Genomic DNA, 19,962 nt, shown 5'->3' with positions numbered 1-19,962 from the left:
TTGAGGTATAATGATTAAAAGAACTAAACCTTGTCATAAAATAAATATTTTTCTTAGATCTTTGTGGGCCACAATTATTGGCACACCTAGAATTTCTTATGAAATCTAAGTAAAATATATCCCCATTGATATTTTATGTTTTTAAGTTCACCTGAGCGATTAGGAGCACTTAAATGGTCAGTCATGACTTTCTGTTTCACTGGGGAATATATATGAGATGAAACACAGGCCAAATGCCCTCAGTCATCCATCATAAAAAGAAAGACCAGAGAAAACAGCAATGATGTATAACAAAACGTTGTTGAGCTGCACAGATCAGGCACAGATTGGCTACAAGAAAACAGCTAAACAGCTGAAAATGTCCATTTCCACCATCAGATTAAAATTCAAAACAGCTGGAGATGTTAAGAATCTGCCAGAAAGAGGAGGTATGTCTATACTGACCCCACACACAGTAAGGAGAATGGTTTGAGTGGACAGAGAATCTCCAAGGATCACAGATTAGGAATTGCAGACATTAGTGAGGTCTTAAGGTCAGAACATCTCCCAAACCACAATCAAACACCACCTATATAACCAGTTGCCAAGCTCTGTTGTCAAGGACCAACAAACTCAAGCGCCTACAGTTTAACAAACGTTACTGGAACTGTCAAAGGGGCCATAGTTTGTTATCAGATGAGAAATTAAGCTTTTGGCAACACCAAAGGTGAGTTTGGCATTGACACAAAGACTGCCATGCAGAAAAGTACCTCATCACCATTGTGAAGTATGGTGGTGGATCTGTAATACTGTGGGGCTGTTTTTCTTCCAAAGGCCCTGGATAATTTTCTCAGATACAGCGTATCACAGACTCTACCAAATACCAGCAGATAAGAAATCAAAACCTGACTGCCTCAGCCAGGAAGCTTAAGCTGGGCCGTATTTTAGATCTTCCAGCAGGACAATATCAACACAAAAATGGTTCACTCAAGTTTTTGCCATCGCCATCCCAGTCCCCTGACCTAAACCCCACATAAAACTTGTGGGACAAGCTGAAGAGGAGAGTCCACAAGTGTGGACCTCAGAATTGGAAGGATCTGGAGAGATTCTTCATGGAGGAACAGTCTCAGATCCTTTGCCATGTGTCTCATTAAGCACTATAGGAGAAGACTATCAAAAGGAGAAGCTGCACAAAGTATTAAATGAAGGGGTGCCAATAATTGTGACACACACAGATTTGAGAAAAAAAAAATGTTCTGAAAAGATTTAATTTTTTTAATCATTGTATTTCAAAAAGGGTTAGATTTTTGCTAATATTATGAACGACAGACCTAAAGGATAAGCAATAAACATTTTTTTACAGCCTGTTTTGCTCATGTTTACCGGGGTGCCAATATATGTGGAGAGCACTGTATATCACATCAGACATTGTTTAAGACGTCATATAGTAATCATTAGTGTGAGAATAATATAATGTGGGAGCGAAGCTCACAGCTACAGGTTTGTTTCATATGTTAGGTAAATAGCCTTCAGCCTCTTGTACATTTATGCTATTTAAGAACCCTTTTTTGCCAGGGTCCCTGGACACCTGCCCAAGAGTCCTAGTTTGTAAGCTGTTCCTGTCAATTGGGAATTTTAAGGCAAATGTGGTTTCAAAATCCACAAAGATGTTCAAGAGTCCAAAAACTGTGATGATAGCGAGTAAATAAAAGCTGCAAAACAGCTGATAAAGCTGTTAAAAGCTGTTAAATTCATTAGTAGTGAAACAATTATTACCGATGGCATCAAATAGAGGATTTCCTGAACAGACGACTCCAGCATCTTCAGAATGACCACAGTTATGATGACCCCATTTTCTCGATGAACAGTTGCTGAATGTAGACTCTGATCCACTACAGTCAACATCATCCTTCCAGATTGGTCCTGATCCTGATCCAAAGTGAGCACCTATCAATGCATCTACAGGCTCTCCACAGCCCAGCTCTCTACACACCACTGCAGCATCATTCATATCCCAAATATCATCACACACTGTTCCCCACTGATCATCATGAAGAACCTCCAGTCTCCCAGCACAGCGACTGCCACCGTCCACCAACCTCACACTGACTGTACAACAGAGAGAGGGGGGGGGTTAGTGCACAACAATTCATGTATAACTACTAAGGCCAGTCAAGCTAAATATAGATAAATAATAAAATATATATTTACACACACACACACACACACATTATATATATATATATATATATATATATATATATATATATATATATATATATATATATATAATATACTAAATTAACTAACTAAATTAAGAAACACTATGTAACTATGAGAAAGAGAGAGAGAAAGAGAAAGAGAGAGAGCAGAGAGGCGAAATTGTACCTTTATTATTGTTTGATACTGAGAATATACTTACCACCTGTGGTGAGTGTGATTGTGGACAACAGAAGAATCAGAGCCACACAGCTGTCCATCTCCTTCTGACCTGCACACAGTCCGTTCAACTCAGCAGCGGAACGAACTTCACCTTCACTCCCCGAGACAGACTGAAGAAACTGAGAGAGAGAGAGCGAGAGAGAGAGGGAGAGAGAGAGAGAGAGAGAGCTCCCCACAGCCGCCAATCACACTCACTATGACCTTATTAGAAAGAGGAGAGGAAATCATCAAACATTTTCAGTGACAAATCAGAGGAGGCATTTTTTTCTTTCTCCATATTTATCAAAAGAGGTCAGCACTGATGAACAGAACTCCACCTCCGTCTCTAGAGGTGTGTGTGTGAGGAGAGACGCTCGCAGCAGTGTGGTAAGAAACACACCAACATACAGGAGACTGACTTCAGAGAGAGGAAACACTCCAGTGTAATACAGCATTAATGCTGCACCTGCAGAGAGCTGATCCACACACTGATAACCATCACACACACACTGCTCTGAGTTAGAATACAGATACACAGAAATGCAGTTTAACACTCAGTGAAGTTACAAATAAACTAAACTTACAGATGTTATTTTAACTGTTTGAATTGAGGAGTATGAATACTGCTTTTTAAAATTATTTTATTAAATAAAATGATGAAATTATCATAATGCGTAATGAAATCATGATTAAAAAAACACAAATACATAATAACTTATAATTTAATAAATACAAAATATTTGATCATAATTCAATACTTTTTTATTACAACCATTTAAATGATCACTGTTACACACATAATTGCAGGTCAGCTCTTATAAAAACATTGGCTTGATCACTGCAGTACATTTTCTTCTGCACAAGATGGCAGCAGAGATTTGATAATCAGTGAAGTATCTTCATCTCTGTTAAGCATTAGACATGTTCAGGATGTATTCTGCCTACTCAATGACAGCTGGGATAGGCTCCAGCTCCCCCCGTGACCCAGAAGGACAAGCGGCTTAGATGATGTGTGTGTGTGTGCTCAGCATTAGTTCTCTGCAGCCAGGGTTCTCACTAAAACTAGAAAATTTGATCTATCAAGTCCAGTTCTATCATCACTTCATTGGCTGCCTGTTAAACTCCATATTGATTACAAATTTCTTTTACTGACGTATAAAGCCCTACATGGGCTCGCTCCTGAGTACCTGCAAGACCTTATTTCCCATTACGAGCCACCACGATTACTCAGATCACAGAGTGCTGGCTTTTTAATAGTTCCCAGAAGAGCCTTTTCTTATAAAGCCCCCAAACTCTGGAATGATCTTCCAGAAAATGTTCGGGACTCAGACTCAGTCGCAATCTTCAAATCTAGGCTGAAAACTCACTTGTTTAGTTTAGCTTTTGGTAGTTAATGTTCCCGCCGCTCGCACGCGATCACTCAGGTTTGTGGACGGTGGAGCGGAGGGATGCCAGATTGTTTCAGGGTGCTCCTGTATCTGTGTGTCCTTTTGGTTCTCTCCTTTTAGTTAAGCTGTTATAGTCAGATCTGCCGGAGTCATTAGCCACACTCTGGAAATGATTTACATATTATTATACATTCACCCATACAGAACAAAACTAACTCCATCTCCCTACCTTTTTCCGAGTAAACGACTGCCCACCTGTCCGGCCGGACACTGATGGATGATTGTCTGTCGAGCTCTCCTGCTACCCGCTTCAGACCAGTTGCCCACGCCCAAGTCACCGCCACTTGCCCAGCTACCGTCACCTGCCTTGGACTAGCTGCCCACCCTACACTGAAGTTTTCATGGACTCCTAACTGTTACTACTACTACTCCTATTAATATTAGTAGTATAATAATTTTGTAGGTAGTTTGACCAGAGCAGGATGGGTCCCCTCTTGTGAGCCTTGGCTCCTCCCAAGGTTTCTTCCCCAGCTCTGAGGATGTTTTTCCTTGCCACTGTCGCCCCTGGCTTGCTCACCTGGAGGATTTACATTTCATGTTAAGACTGTGTCTTTAATGGATTTCTGTGAAGCTGCTTTGTGACAACATCAGTTGTAAAAAGCACTATACAAATAAATTTGACTTGACTTCTCTACAGGTTTGATTGCACAGAAAAAAAAAAAGAAACAAAATATAAGATTAATGTATGAGACAGAGTGAACATCATTCATGTAGAAAATAAAAAAAGGAAATTTAAAACTAGTAATTACTATCCAATCAAGAATAATCAGCATTACTGCCCATGTGTCTGGTTTAAAGTGTAATACAGTAGATTTTCACTCTTTAAATACAATAAAAAAATAATAATTATACTTATTCTGCATTTAACATACTAAGAAAAGAAGATCACTCAAATAAACTTGTCCTTATAAAACTAAAATCTATCGCTTGTGGTCACCTTTAAACTGAAAGCTGTTCTCTGTCATTTCTTGAGGAGAGTTTAGAATTCACTAAAAATGAATGCAGTGTGAAGAAAATAACCTTTTATTTAATGTTTTACATAAAACTGTGATAGAGTGTTAAAAGACATGAAATATGGGTTCTACACCCAAATAACGCATTATATGTTGAACAGAAAGTTATTTGTATTCGGCTATAAGCTGTATAGGACAAAGAGCAGCTCAGGAAGCCGGCACCGAACCGTTAGAGGAGCTGGCGCAGGAGCTGCACAGGGGACTACCACAGAAGGAGCAGCAGCTTGGAAAGTTGGCACCAGATCAGGACAGAGAACTGGCACAGGAGCCGCACATGGAACCAGCACTGGAGAAGGAGCAGCTCGGGAAGCTGGTAGCAGATCAGTATGGGAAGCTGGCTTAGGAGCAGCTCACAGAACTAGCGCTAGAGGAGGAGCAGCTCGGGAACCCAGCACCAGATAAGTATGGGGAGCTGGTGACCCAGAACTGGAGAAGCTTGGAGGACTGGAACCGAAGCCTTGCACTGTGGGACCCTTCTCTGCTGGTGGGGCCTCCATGGCCCAATCTCATTTCACCCCTCGCCCCTACCGCTAGCCCTTACCCTGTCCCTCCGTTTTGCACATTGATGTCTAGGGGTAGGGTTCCCGATTTTTGTTGAGATGGCAGGGTGAAGTGTTAGGGCTACACGAGATGTGTTTTCCTACCCGCACAGCTTGTGATCCGTCTGTCAGCAAGTTCCAGTGACACAGGGATGGATGAAGTCCCAGAACTTCCAGCGTGGTGTGGAGTTTGGAGGGGATAATAGTGTGAAATGCTGAGCTGTATTCAACAAACAGCATTTCAACATAATTATCCCTCTTAGTGTCCAGGTGGGACAGCGTTGTGTGGAGCAGATGTGTGATGGCATCATCTGTACAGCGGTTGGGGCAGTATGCAAAATGTAGTGGATCCACAGAGACTGGCAGTGAAGAGATGATGAAGTCCCTCATCAGCTTTTCAAAGCACTTCATCACGACTGATGTGAGGGCTACCCGTAACTAGTCATTCCTAGTTTTCATTCTCCTGAAAGCTTTTTTTTCCTCTTCCTGTAAAGTTATCATTTTGGAGATATGAGGTTTTCTTCCAACAGCAGTGATATGTTGCTCCAAAATGTGTTCAACATTAATGGTGTGCATGTGCAGGTCACCCACTAATACTCCCCTATACTGTGACAGACCCTGGCTTTTACAACAACGATCTGGATAGCCCTTTTCTTCTTTGGGCCAGAGAACGTCTATTTACCATGAGAACATCCCATGAAAAAACAACTAAAATTTGTGAGGATAATTATATTTATGCATTACAAACAATAAGAATTAATAATAAAGCATCCAACATTACAGCTAAGAATGCTGGGAAGCCTATTCAGTCTGTAAGATTGCATTGAGTCTTTAAAAATCAGACATGAGGCTTGGCCTTTTGGGTCAAACTCAAAAGCTCATTGTTGAAACTGTACAGATGGGTTCTAGGCTTTTCTGAGGTGAGGAACTCCATTTTGAGGTTGTGGGAGAGCTTATTAATATAGATATTTAAAATTTTGCTTTGTGGTGTTTCATTCAAAATATTTATTTGAGTTGAAAAAACCCAGTGAACCCACAGCTTGTTACCATATGAAGTAAATGAACTGACGCACCATTTTTTTTTTACAGTGTAGCACAGTATTTAGTAAGTAATCAATGCTTTATAACTGCTCTATAAACAGTTATAGCTGCCTGATTTTGAATGCCAACACTGAAAATAAAAAGCTGTCAAACGTCACTTACAACGAAAATGAATTCCAGACCTTCAACTCAAAACAATCATATTGTTAAACTGTAATAATAATTGAATGTTTTTGGCAACAAATGGATAATTTCTTTTAAAACCTTTTAACGGACTACCTTTATTACATCTGATACATTTTTAATGAACATAAAATACATAGAATAAAAGATCAAAAGTAAGACCATAAACATTTAGATGAATTAATGATATCGGTAAATGTTTCTAGCTGACTGGTTTGGCAGAACTCAAAGATATAAAAAAAAAATATATATATATATATATATATATATATATATGGAAAAAAGTAAATGTGGGGGTGTTTAACCCCACCATATCCCATTCATGCTCCATAAAAAATGTAATCTATAACAAAATCTTAAAGTTTCTTGCGTTTGAATGTAATTTCCTGAGGAAAGACACTGGCTCTCAGTGGTCCCTCAGTCACATGATTCATCTCTGTCTGAGGCTCCTCCTCCACGTCATCATAGTCTGTAAAACAACAAGAGCATTAAACTCTTAAAATTATTACAATAAACTATATCTTTCTTATAGTGAATGTATTCCAAAAACACCCAAAAGAGAAGAACAGAAAACTGGACTAAAACACTATACAAGTCTGTGTAACAGGTAGTCTGCAACTCAGAACAAGCTGTTCTTTAAAAGTTTCTTTTCGATAATTCTTAAAACACTACCATAATGCTAAGATGCTAAGAAAGATGCTAAGGTACTGCCAGTGAATACTGAATGAGTTTAGTTCAGTCTGATTCCCCTCCAGGTTAGTCTTTAGTCCAAGGCTCTTCAACTCTGGTCAGAGAAATCCCCAAACTGTGCTGGACACTGACCCACCAGAACCTACAGCTTTAAAGGTCTATTCTGTGTCCTTAAATAAAAGATTCCACCAACAAAACCAATACCAACTTTGCTAAAGTTTCAATCATCTGCATTGTCCTGCGGGTGTACTAATCATTATCAATCTTATTTACATGCACACTTCTGCACATCTGCACTCAGAGCCCTGTGTTTTTATCTAAACAAGACCACTACACAGTTATCTCCCCCCACCATGACCCCCAAAAATCAGGCCTATTTACATGAGTCACATACTTAAATGCACAAGTTTTGAAAATGAACATGTATGTTAGTGCCATCTGTCACATTGAGTCTAAAATTGATGGACTGCAACGCTGCATAATTTTTTAATAGAGCCTGCTCGATTTTCTGTGTAGTACAGAAGCGTTAAAAATCAGGCTGACCAATCAGAGCTCTGTTGTCATGGTTGCAGCCCAAACAAATGTGCATCAGGACTCAGCAGAGCATAAAAGCTTATACAACAAGCAACAAGCTGAATATAAAATGCAGATGTTAAAGAAAATACCGGAAATGAAAATACATGACAGGCCATAGCTGAAAGGAGAGTGAATAACAGTGAATACGTTAGTGACTGTACAGCCTTTTTAGTTTATCTAGGTGCATTCTAGTCTGTTCATATCCACAAAGAACCTCACAATATTAGCTGCCCTCGCTAACAAGCGATCATTTTAATGAGTGGAGCAATATGCAGAGCAATCAGTTTGTGTGTCATGCAGTACAGCGCTTAAAAGAAAATATTATGGATTGATCATCGTTATCTCTCAAAGAATCCATATCTTGTTCCTCTTGCATCTTCTGTGCATCAGATTTAGTGTGAAGGCACCACTACATTGAAAATGTGTTTTTTGGGTGTTTTTTTTTTCACCGAAACAAATCGTACTTGGTGTGCATAGGCCTTTAGTGTATAAGTAGACTAAATGAACTTACCCCTTCTGCTCTTTGGCCCTGTGGTTCCTTGCTCTGACATCCAAACAAATTGTGTACTTTCATTTCTTCATTTCTTTGCATCTTATTTAAGTAACTTTCTGTATTTTTTCTGTGCCCTTACGCCCTTTGGAAGTTTTTTCCATCTCTCTCTAGCTGGCCTTTACGGTTGAACCTTCCTGGTTGTTATCATTATGCTTTGTTTTGGAGTGGCAGCATTTGCATGACTGCCCAACAGCCACACACTGAGAATGCAGTGAGTCCCTAATGTGTCTAGGTCTGTGCACTCCAGTATTCACCCAGCGCATGCCATTTGCCCCGTTCATCTTGTATATAATTACGTAAGAAACAAACATGCATTTCTCTCTTTCTCTCTCTCAGCCGCCCACATACATAGTGGCCCACCAAGAATTGTCCCAGTCCTCACAATGGTCAGTTTACCTCTGCTCAGAGTGTGAAAGTAAACATGATTTATAAATTAGTCACCTGAACTGACTTCACATGAATACATATTGCTGCACTTCTTTAAAGAGTGAAGAGTATAAAATAAAGTACTTTACTAAAAAGGGCAGCGTTCTGCTCTACATCAAAATAATGAGGACACTGTTTATCATATGCCATAGATAATGCAAACATGCTTTCATGAGAATTCCAATGTACTTCAATCACTTTCTTCATCCTTCTCATTAATATTCATGTGGAATGTAGACACTCACCTTTTACCTCTCCAACATCCTGTCCAGCAGGGATGACATCATCATAGTTCTCTGGTATGTCCACAACACCAACATGGGAAGATAATTTAAGTTGAACCTGTTACAACAGCTGAGCTCTGATCAGCAGAGACATTTAAAGGATATAAAATCATTTTTAACAGAGCTGTATTAGTCAGGTGTTTCTGATATAATCAGTCAATGTAGGCTTTTATGACACTGCATTCCTATTGATTAAGTTGTTCAGTTACATATTTGAAAATACAGAAAATATTACCTTTTACAAGATGTAATTTAATAAAAATGATTAATTGTGGTCAGATTTTGCAGGTATGATGAGCATATGTTGCGGGCATCAAAATACCCTCTTGCACTTATGTGTGGACCACTGCTGTAAGGGACAGTGAAGCTCCACAAATTATTTAAAAATGTTATTACAAATACAGACTATTACATTACTCTAATTTCTTAGAATTTGTTATGCTTTTTAATCTGTGCTTAATTAAAAAAAAACTAAAACCAAAAAACAGAAACACACCTGCTACACTATCAGATATCTGTCCAGCAGTGAAGACATCATCATAGCTCTCTGCTGTGTCCTCTTTTGCTGATTCACCTAAATCCAATAAAAGCAGACTGACTTTACAAACAGGGCAATATTTTTACATTGTGGTTTAATGTGAAGATAAAATCAGGTAATTATTTAACAAAGGAACCCACTTGTCAGACCACTGGTGGTGCAAATTTTGCACATTTCATCACTTTTAATTTCAAAATAAAAACCTCATTCAGAGATGCTTTCATGTAATAATGTCAGTGTGTGATTCCATTATGATTACGGAGAGAGGCATTTCTAACAGACATTTCTGAACTAGACTAGTTAATTTTTGGGGCTTAGAAGGCAGCCTCAGTCACAAAGACTGCTCACTCTCTTACTCAGTCATGGACTCAGTCACTAACTCACTAATTAGTTTCCTCGCTTGGTCACTAACTAAATCACTCACCTATTCTATTACTCACTCACTTGGCCACTTAGTCACTCATTTAGTAACTTACTTGCTCTGTCACTAGCTCACTTAATCACTCACTCGGTCACTAACTCACTCATTTAGTCACTCATCGTTCATTTATTAATTCACTCACTGATTGATGGTCTCATTCACTCAATAACTCAATGACAGACACACACACACACAAAGACACACACTCACACACAGACATACACACTCACACACAAAGACACACAGACCCACACACAGATAGAAAAACACACAAACACAAACATGCACACACTGTGATCACATGATCACCCCCACTCTCTCTCTCTCTCTCTCTCTCTCTCTCTCTCACTCTCTCTCTCTCTCACACACACACACCTGCAGCTGTGTGGTTTTCTGCAAATACAAAAATGGAAGTTTTACAGGAATTACAGTTTAACTTCAGCTGCCTAGAAGACGCTTATCAGCAGAATTAACACATTTAACTGATTTACTCTTATTATTAATACATTGAGAAAACTATATTAAAGACAATTCATTTGAGAATATTAAATACTGCTTTAATGACTGGGCAAGACATGCATTGCATGCACTGCAGTATAATCTATAATCTCAAATGTAAATATATTTTAATTTTACACAATAATCCTCCTGTAAAACACTCCATATATCACTCACCTTCTGGAGTCGAGTCATTTGTTTCAGTGATGTATCTGCGGTTGATCTCCTAATAGACTGCCTCATTCAGAGTCTTGCACCTCCTCTTAGAGAGCACTGTGAAGGAGACAGAGAGAAACATGGAGCCAGTTCAGTAGAAGAGAAGACTGATGACAGATTGAAAGACTAATGATGTTTAGAGAATGTAGTGGATTGTAGATGATCTCTGAATCTCTCTACCTCTCCTGAGCACTCTGTTCTGGTAAAACAGCACAACCAGAAGCACTAAGGCCAGGAAGAGCCCTGCTCCCAGGAGAGACACTGGATAGATGGATGGAATGGCTGCTGGAAGAGTTTGTGGAGGAGTGATTGTTCCCTTCACTGTCTGATCAACTGAAAATAAAAATACAGAACACAAACTCTGTAGATCACTGAACAGTTTATTTAGAAGCAATTAGAAAAATGACCTAAGAGCCAAAAAAAAAAAAAACACACCTGGAGTAGTGGAGGTGGTGAATGTTGTTATGGATATAGCAGTAGAAGGGACACATACATCTGTAAATACAGAAGTAATATACAAACTTAAACAATAACAAAGCACAAAAAACTGGCATTCAATGAAGTGAAGTCATGTAAACTGGCAATTCTGTATCAGACTTCATATTACTTAAGAGCTGCATATGTCAGACTAGCATGAGATGATATTCACATCAATGCAGTCTTTCAAAGCAACTTTGTATATGTTTTGATAGGCAAGTAAAATTGTCTTGATTGGAGTCAGAAACTCCAAAATCCAGCAGACTCTACTGACTTGTACAGGTGACTCCAGCGTCCTGCCTGTGGGAGCAGTCAGTGTGGTTCTTCAGGGAATGAGGACAGTCCCACTTCACTCTGTTCAGCCCTACACCAGCACCAAAGACAGCACTCCCATCAGCACTCAGTGCCGGCCCACAGCCCAGCTGCCTGCAGACCACCTGAGCATCCCTGATGTCCCACAGATTATCACAAACAGAGCCCCACTTAGCGTTGATACACCTCCAGCCTTCCAGAGCAGCTTCCCTTTCCTCCCCTCAGCCTGAGAGGCAGGTGATCTACATCACACACGAGGAGATACAGAAACACTGATGGAGATCTTGAACACTGTTTTTGATGGGGAGATGATGAGGAGCATTTCAGATGACTTCACTTATCTATGAATGTGTCAAAATAATTTCTTTACATTTAGTTACTGTTAGAAACCTATTTTGATTATACATTTTGTCACTTCAGAGCATACAGATTTTTACACATTCTGTTCATGTCTACCATCACAAACTCCCTACCTGAACAGGTGTGAGCCACCTTGTTGCACTTATTATTTCCCCAGGGTGAAGATGGACAATGCCACAGAGTGGAGTCATGTTTCCTACACTGCAGATCATCCAGCCAGTTAGGAGCTGATTTCACTCTTGCTTTGTCTCTATTCTCACTGCCAGATCTTCCACAGTTCAGCTCCTGGCAGATCAAGCTTGCTGTTTCTTCATCTATTCCATTATCACACACATTACCCCAGGTTCCATTGTAGAACCAGATTCTCCTCACAGCCCTCAGTGATTCTGAACTCTTTAAACTCTGATGGGAAAAGAATTACTTTGCTTTAAATCAATGCAATGCTATGTAGTATTACTTCTAGAATTACCATCACTGATCCTGATACTGATCCAAAACTCACAATGCGTAGAGCGTTCATACAGCCCAGCTCTCTACACACCACTGCAGCATCAGTCATATCCCACTGAACACTACACACTCCTCTCCACTGTCCATCAACATTAACCTCCACTCTTCCAGTACAGCGGCTCTGTAAAGTTGAGAGAGAGAGAGAGAGAGAGAGAGAGAGAGAGAGAGAGAGAGAGAGAGAGAGAGAGAGAAAGAGAGAGAGAGAAAGAGAGAGAGGGGCTTACCTTAATGTTTTAATAAATAAATGATCATAAAAATAATTTTGAAATCCTAAATACTTTTTAATAACACTTTAATACAAAAAGGAGCCACTCACTCAATCTGGACTTAAAACAAGGTGATTAGTTTTAATATGATATGGCAATTTTAAAAATGGTTGTATGATTTATGACACCAATTACAGCAAAAAAATATATATATATATATATCACAACGCACTTAACAGAACATTCTTCTAAAACATGCAGTTTTTTTTCATTCCAGGTATGTGAATTTATTAATACTACTACTACTACTACTACTACTACTACTACTACTACTAATAATAATAATAATAGACATTTGTGTAGCGCTTTTCAAGCACCCAGAGATTACAGATTACAATTAGTGGCACAAGAAACAAATACATAACAACATACAAACAGATGACACAACAGAGACAGAAGTACATTCACAGCACAGATGACGAACTTACATGAGTTATAATAGTTGCATGATGCACAATCATCAAAGCTATGGAGGTTAAAGGAGGGAATAGTAAGCAGGCCAGCATTAGGAGAACAGAGAGTGCGCGTAGGCTTGTAGGAAGATCAGAGAGATAAGAAGGAGCATCATTGTTGAGAACTTTGTTGTGAGAAGAAGGATCTTAAACTGAATACGGTAGTTTATGGGAAGCCAGTGGAGGTTTTGGAGAACAGGTGTAATGTAGTGATGTGACTGGGTGTAAGTGAGACAAGCAGCAGAGTTTTGAACTGTCTGAAGTTTATGAAGTAATGAGGAATTAATGCCTACAAGAAGAGAATTGCAATAATCTAGATGACTAGAAATGAAAGCATGAATGAGAGTTTCAGCAGCTGACTAGGAAAGAGATGGTCAGATTTTTGCTATATTGCATAAGTGAAAGAAAGAGGTTTTAACAAGGGAGCTGACATGAGAGTCGAGTTTAAGTGAGGTGTCAAGGATGACATCCAGATTCCACAGAGGAGGGAGACAAAACAACATCATCAATTGAGAGTGATGGGGCCAGTTTTGTTGAGAGCATAATTAGAACCAATGAGAATGAGTCCAGTCTTATCACTGTTTAGCATTAGAGAGTTGTATTTCATTCAGTTCCTGATGTCCGAGAGGCACAATTCCAAATTGCCAAGAGGGGGGTTAATGGGTGAATTTGTCCAAAGATAAATCTGAGGGAGCATAAAATTATGGATAATAATGGTTCAAGTACAGAACCCTGCAGAACCCCATGAGTGACAGTGGAATTGGAGGAATGATGCCCAGAGAGAGTAACAAACGGTTTACGATATGTTAGATAGGAAGTAAACCAGAGCAGAGCCTACAATACCCAGCTCACTCAGTCTAGAGAGGAGGATGGAATGTTTAACTGTGTTGATTGCAGCGCTTAAATCGAGTAGCACAAGAATGCTAATAGCATCGGCATCAGCTGTCACCAGGAGATCATTAACAACCTTAACCAGAGCTGTTTCAGTGCTATAATGTGGCTGAAAACCAGACTGGAAGGGATCTAGAAGATTATTCGTTTCCAAATAATCTTTGAGCTGTATTGCGACAAAATGGTTGAGGACTTTCGATAAGAATGGAAGATTTGAGATGGGACAAAAGTTATTAAAGCTAGATTGGTCGAGGCCAGGTTTCTTAGGGACTGGAGTAACTGCAGCAATTTTGTACACCGAGGGAACATGGCCAGAAGATAATGTCCGGTTAATGATAGAAGAGAGATGGGGGACCAGAGTAGACATACAGGCTTTGACTAGTGGTGTGGGGAGGGGGTCGAGTGAGCAGGTCACACATTTACAATTAATAATGATTTCACTAACAAGAGACTCAGGGTTGAAAGCAGGGAAGCAGGGTGAGTCTAAGGGCTGGGTGTTCAACGGAGAGCAAACGAAGGTTTTAGGGGAGGAGACCATAAGAGAGTTGTTGATTTTAGATATTCCAAAAAAAATGTAAGAATGAGTTACAGAGTTCAGAGCTACAATGCCTACTCGGGGTTTGAAAAGCTCAGAGACGGTTGAAAACAGGTGGCAGGAGTTTGAGTTAGGCCTGTTAAAAAGACTAGAAAGATAGCTACATATAGCAGCGCACAGTGCATCTCTGTAAGCACAGAAAAGCTCCTTATAAGCATCAGCATGCACTGCAAGATTTTTTATACAGCCTTTCAAGTCGACAACAAGCCTGCTTCATGGTGCGAGGTTCAGTAGTGTACAAAGGTGCAGAAGTGGTCAAAGAAACAGCTTTGGTTTTCATGGGGCTACTGCACTGAGAGAGACAAATTCAGCGTTGTAGCATGTTCCTCGGAAGAAAGAGGTGCAAAATGGAGTGGAAAAGCCCTAGAAATATACTGGATAAGAGAATGAGGGCCAACAGATTTAATACCATGGAAAGAGTTACGTTTTTTAACCGACTGATCAGTTACAGTAGCAGGGACAGCAAACAGAATAAGCTTATGGCCTGATAATGTAAACAGAAGAGAATGGAGATTCAGAATCTGTACAGAGGAGGAGCAGACTAGGTCAAGAGTGAGGCCTCTGTCATGAGTGGCAAAGTCAACATGCTGAGTGAAGAGAAAACATTCAAAGAGAGACAGAAAATCAGTCACATATTTACCAGTAGGAACATTAATACGAATATGAAGTCACCGAGTAGCAACAAGCGGGAGGAAGCTGAGCTAGCAAGAGTCAGATAAAAAGGAAACATTAGGTTTTGGTGGGCGGTAAATCAGCAATGCATCGGTGGACCCAGGTAGTTTGATAGCAAGGTATTCGAAGGAAACCGGAGATGAAAATGTTCAGTAAAGCTAAATTTGTTGTAGAAGATTATTGCCAGGCCACCCCCACACCCAGAAGGACGAGTCTTACAAACATCATTAAAATTGAGGGGGCAGCCTGGTTAAGTGCATAGTAATCCCCAGCTTGCCATGTTTCGGTTAAGAAAAGCAAATCAACAGCACGATCAAATACTAGTTCTTGCAGCAGAGAAGATTTGTTAGAAAGAGAGCGAACATTAAGTAGAGCAAACGAGACACACAAGGAGCTGGAACAAGAGAGCGCAGGTTACTGAGGTTAGAGGAGCGGATAGATGAGCGAACAGAAATGCGAGAGCGAGTCCAAAAAGAACAAATGTTGGTACCATCAGAGTAATGCACAGATCTGTTGCGATTTAATCTCAAGCCACGGTGAACGTAACGTCGTCGACAGAGTATACCAGCTCTATTGGCTGCTATTGCAATAATTTTGGGGAGACGATAGGAGTGACTATATTTATGCAGTTCAGTAGCAGTGTAAGACAGATGGTGTGACTAAAACGGAGGTTCCAGAGACGAGTAGGGGAAAACCAAACCTGGGAAACCTGGAGTAGCAATAAAGCAATAATATCAGAACGTTTAATAGATGCACTGACAGGCCAGAGGACGATGCACGGAGACAAGAGAGAGGTAGGTTAGCATTATTACACCGAGTTACTCTGCAACAGATAACAACGAAGACCAGATTTGGGCAGCCAGTTCAGTCAGGACTAGTGTCCAGGCATATCGGAATTGGAGCAGGATAGCCGGGATGCTAACAGCCAGGCTCAGTAGGGTTAGAGCAGAACAGGCACAGTGCTAACAGTCAGGTTCAGCAGGGTAGAAGCAGGATAGCCGCAGAGCTAACCGAGAGGCGCAGGGGTAGTGGAGCAGGGTAGCCGCAGTGCTAACAGTCAAGCTACGGCGTAGTGGAGCAGGATAGCTGCGGTGCTAACAGTCAGGCTATGGTGTAGTGGAGCAGGATAGCCGCGGTGCTAACAGTCAGGCTCCGGGGAAATGGAGCAGGATAGTCGCAGTGCTGACAGTTAGGCTCCTGTGAAGTGGAGCAGGACAGCCGCAGTGCTAACAGTTAGGCTATGGCGTAGTGGAGCAGGATACCCGCGGTGCTAACAGTCAGGCTCCGGTGTAGTGGAGCAGGATAGCCGCAGTGCTAACAGTCAGGCCCCTGGGAAGTGGAGCAGGATAGCCGCAGTGCTGACAGTTAGGCTCCTGTGAAGTGGAGCAGGACAGCCGCAGTGCTAACAGTTAGGCTATGGCGTAGTGGAGCAGGATACCCGCGGTGCTAACAGTCAGGCTCCGGTGTAGTGGAGCAGGATAGCCGCAGTGCTAACAGTCAGGCTCCTGGGAAGTGGAGCAGGATAGCCGCAGTGCTGACAGTTAGGCTCCTGTGAAGTGGAGCAGGACAGCCGCAGTGCTAACAGTTAGGCTATGGTGTAGTGGAGCAGGATACCCGCGGTGCTAACAGTCAGGCTCCGGTGTAGTGGAGCAGGATAGCCGCAGTGCTAACAGTCAGGCTCCTGGGAAGTGGAGCAGGATAGCCGCAGTGCTAACAGTTAGGCTCCGGCGTAGTGGAGCACGATAGCCGTGGGGCTAACAGTTAGGCTCCGGTGAAGTGGAGCAGGATAGCTGCGGTGCTAACAGTCAGGCTATGGCGTAGTGGAACAGGATAGCCGCAGTGCTAACAGTCAGGCTACGGGGAAGTGGAGCAGGATAGCCGCAGTGCTAACAGTCAGGCTCCGGTGAAGTGGTGCAGGATTGCCGCAGTGCTAACAGTCAGGCTCCGGGGAAGTGGTGCAGGATAGCCGCAGTGCTAACAGTCAGGCTCTGGGGAGGAGAGCAGAATAGCCACGGTGTCAACAGCCAGCCTCGGGGGAAGTGGAGCAGGATAGCCGCGACGCTAGCAGCTAGGCTCGTCAAAGTTACAGGAGGATAGTCGCAGTGCTAACAGCGAGGCTCAGCAGTATTATTCATATGTTAAACTGACAACTTGTGTACTTACTAGCTGTGTGAGTGTGATTGTGGAGGACAGAAGAATGAGAGCCACACAGCTGTCCATCTCCCTCTGACCTGCACACAGTCCGTTCAACTCAGCAGCAGAACAAGCTTCACCTCCACTCCTCCAGAGAGACTGACGAAAATCCATCTCACACACACACATACACAGATAACATACTCTCACACGCACACACACACACAAACACTGTTTCCTACACTAGTGTCCTAATATGAATTCAGTGTTATTTCATAAATAAATAAATAAAATTACAATAGACGTTTAGAAATATTCATTTTCATTTCATCTTCTCTTCAACCTTAAGCATTTGCATTTCTATCTACATTAATGCCCTATAGATGTAATGACAAAGTACTACTTAAGTAAAATATAAGACAAATGTATGAGAATTTATGATGTAGAAATGAAACTAAATAAATAAATAAATAAACTAAATTCTGCATCCAATCACGAATAACAGACCAATCAGGGGAAGCAGCATGACTTTGTATAAATGTTGATTATAATGAAAAGTATAAAGTGGTATTTTTACCCTAAAACAATAATAATAATAATAATAATAATAACTATATATATATATATATATATATATATATATATATATATATATATAATTATAATATTTTATATATTATAATAATATTATAATATATTTAATTATATATTGTTTAATATATATGTGAAAGAAGCATTTTCCTGTGCTGTATGTAAAGATATATCATATTATAATTATCAAAGTCATCTGTATGTCGTGCATTTGATTGTGAAGCAGATCACTGCCGTCTAATGGATCATAAAGATCTGGACCCTCACACAGAAAAGGCTTATGGACTGCATTTCATGTCGGATACATGACTAAATAGCGATGTTTCTAACAGCATGGTGGAATTGGAGGGGCACACTCTCTTTAGAGCTGACAGGTCAGCTACAGCTTCGGGTAAGAGCCACGGTGGTGGTGTTTGCATTTATGTAAACAAAGCTTGGTGCACAGACTCTGTCGTTGATACCCACTGCTTTGCTGATTTAGAGTTCCTGATTATCAAGTGCAGACCCTTCTATCTTCCACATGAGTTTACCTGCATCATGGCTGCTGCAGTTTATGTTCCCCCAGACGCTAATGCTAACGTGACTATGAAAGATCTTTGTGTTGCTATTAGCAAACTGCAAACTGTGCACCTGGATGGAGCCTTTATTGTCGCTGGGACTTTAATCACTGCAGTTTGAAATCTGTACTTCCAAAGTTTCACCAGAATGTCTCCTGCAACACAAGGGGACAAAGAACTTTGGATCACGTTTACACCAGTGTGGCTAAAGCCTACAAAGCCACACCCCTCCCCCATCTGAGACAGTCTGACTACCTTTCTTTGTTCCTGCTCCCCAAGTACACCCCAGTCATCAACTATGTGAAACCCACAACAAGATCTGTGAAGATCTGGATGGAAAGGACTGACTCCTTTCTTCAGCACCAGTTCCAGCACACATACTGGAGTGTGTTTGCAGCCCAGGCCACGACAGACACTCACACCAACATTGACATTTACACCAACTGTTCTAGAACATAACAGCTGTGTGGACAGAGTGACAACTCACAAAATAATAAAGACCTTCCCTAACCAGAAGCCCCAGATGAACAGAGAAGTTCGCCTCCTGCTCAAGGCAAGAGATGCTGCCTTCAGGTCTGGAGATCAGGAGGCTTACAGCTCAGCCAGAGCCAACCTCAGAAGAGGCATCTCAAAGGCCAAACACTGTTACAGACAATGGTCTGAAGAGCACTTCAACTCCTCTGACCCCCGGCGCATACAGGTATACAGACAATTACTGACTTCAAACCACCCAGCACTGTGTCCCCTACCGCTGTCGCTGGACCAGTCAGTTGTCCCAACCAGCTTCAAGACTGCCACCATTGTACCAGTGCCAAAGCATTTGACTGCCTCAGGCCTCAGTGACTTCTGCCCTGTCTCACTCACCTCCATCATCTCCAAGTGCTTTGAAAGACTAGTTCTTTCTCATTTGAATTCCTGTCTGCCAGCTACATTGGACCCACATCAATTTGCCTACCGCCACAACAGGTCAACGGAGGACGCCATTTCTACGGCGCTCCACACTGTACTCACCCACCTGGACTGTCATAACCCCTATGATAGAATGCTGTACATTGACTTCAGTTCAGCATTTAACACAGTGATCCCTTCTAAGTTGATCTTAAAGCTTATCCAGCTTGGTATCAGCACATCTCTCTGCAGTTGGATTCTGGACTTCCTGACTGACAGACCTCAGTCTGTGAAGTTAGACAAACTCTTCTCCTCCTCCATTACCCTGAACACCAGAGTGACACAAGGCTGTGTGCTCAGCCCTCTTCTGTACTCCTTGTTCACCCATGACTGTGTTCCTGTTTATGGCTCTAACTCTATAATCAAGTTCGC

General features: G+C 41.2%; 1 long non-coding RNA gene and 1 pseudogene across 3 annotated transcripts; both read right to left on the bottom strand.

Moving 5' to 3' along the window:
• The window catches only part of LOC118803220, a 35,791-nt pseudogene extending 29,980 nt beyond the window's left edge, over positions 1 to 5,811 (bottom strand).
• Positions 5,812 to 6,906: 1,095 nt separating this feature from the next.
• Positions 6,907 to 17,781, bottom strand: LOC118803249. Of its 3 annotated transcripts, none has more exons than XR_005006843.1 (10): positions 17,525 to 17,781; positions 12,478 to 12,606; positions 12,089 to 12,377; positions 11,578 to 11,857; positions 11,262 to 11,321; positions 11,007 to 11,159; positions 10,788 to 10,883; positions 9,650 to 9,727; positions 9,115 to 9,230; positions 6,907 to 7,093 (listed from the first exon to the last, which is right to left on the bottom strand). It is a non-coding gene; the product is annotated as an uncharacterized LOC118803249 (long non-coding RNA). The 3 variants fall into 3 exon arrangements; XR_005006841.1 differs by having other exon boundaries at positions 9,115 to 9,165; positions 17,525 to 17,776; XR_005006842.1 differs by having other exon boundaries at positions 6,907 to 9,230; positions 17,525 to 17,774.
• Between the last annotated feature and the right edge of the window lie 2,181 nt (positions 17,782 to 19,962).

Source organism: Colossoma macropomum, unplaced genomic scaffold (assembly GCF_904425465.1).
Source record: "Colossoma macropomum unplaced genomic scaffold, Colossoma_macropomum, whole genome shotgun sequence".
NCBI lineage: Eukaryota > Metazoa > Chordata > Actinopteri > Characiformes > Serrasalmidae > Colossoma > Colossoma macropomum.
The sequence above is the reverse complement of the archived record's forward strand: the minus strand, read 5'-3'. Positions and strand labels throughout refer to the sequence as shown.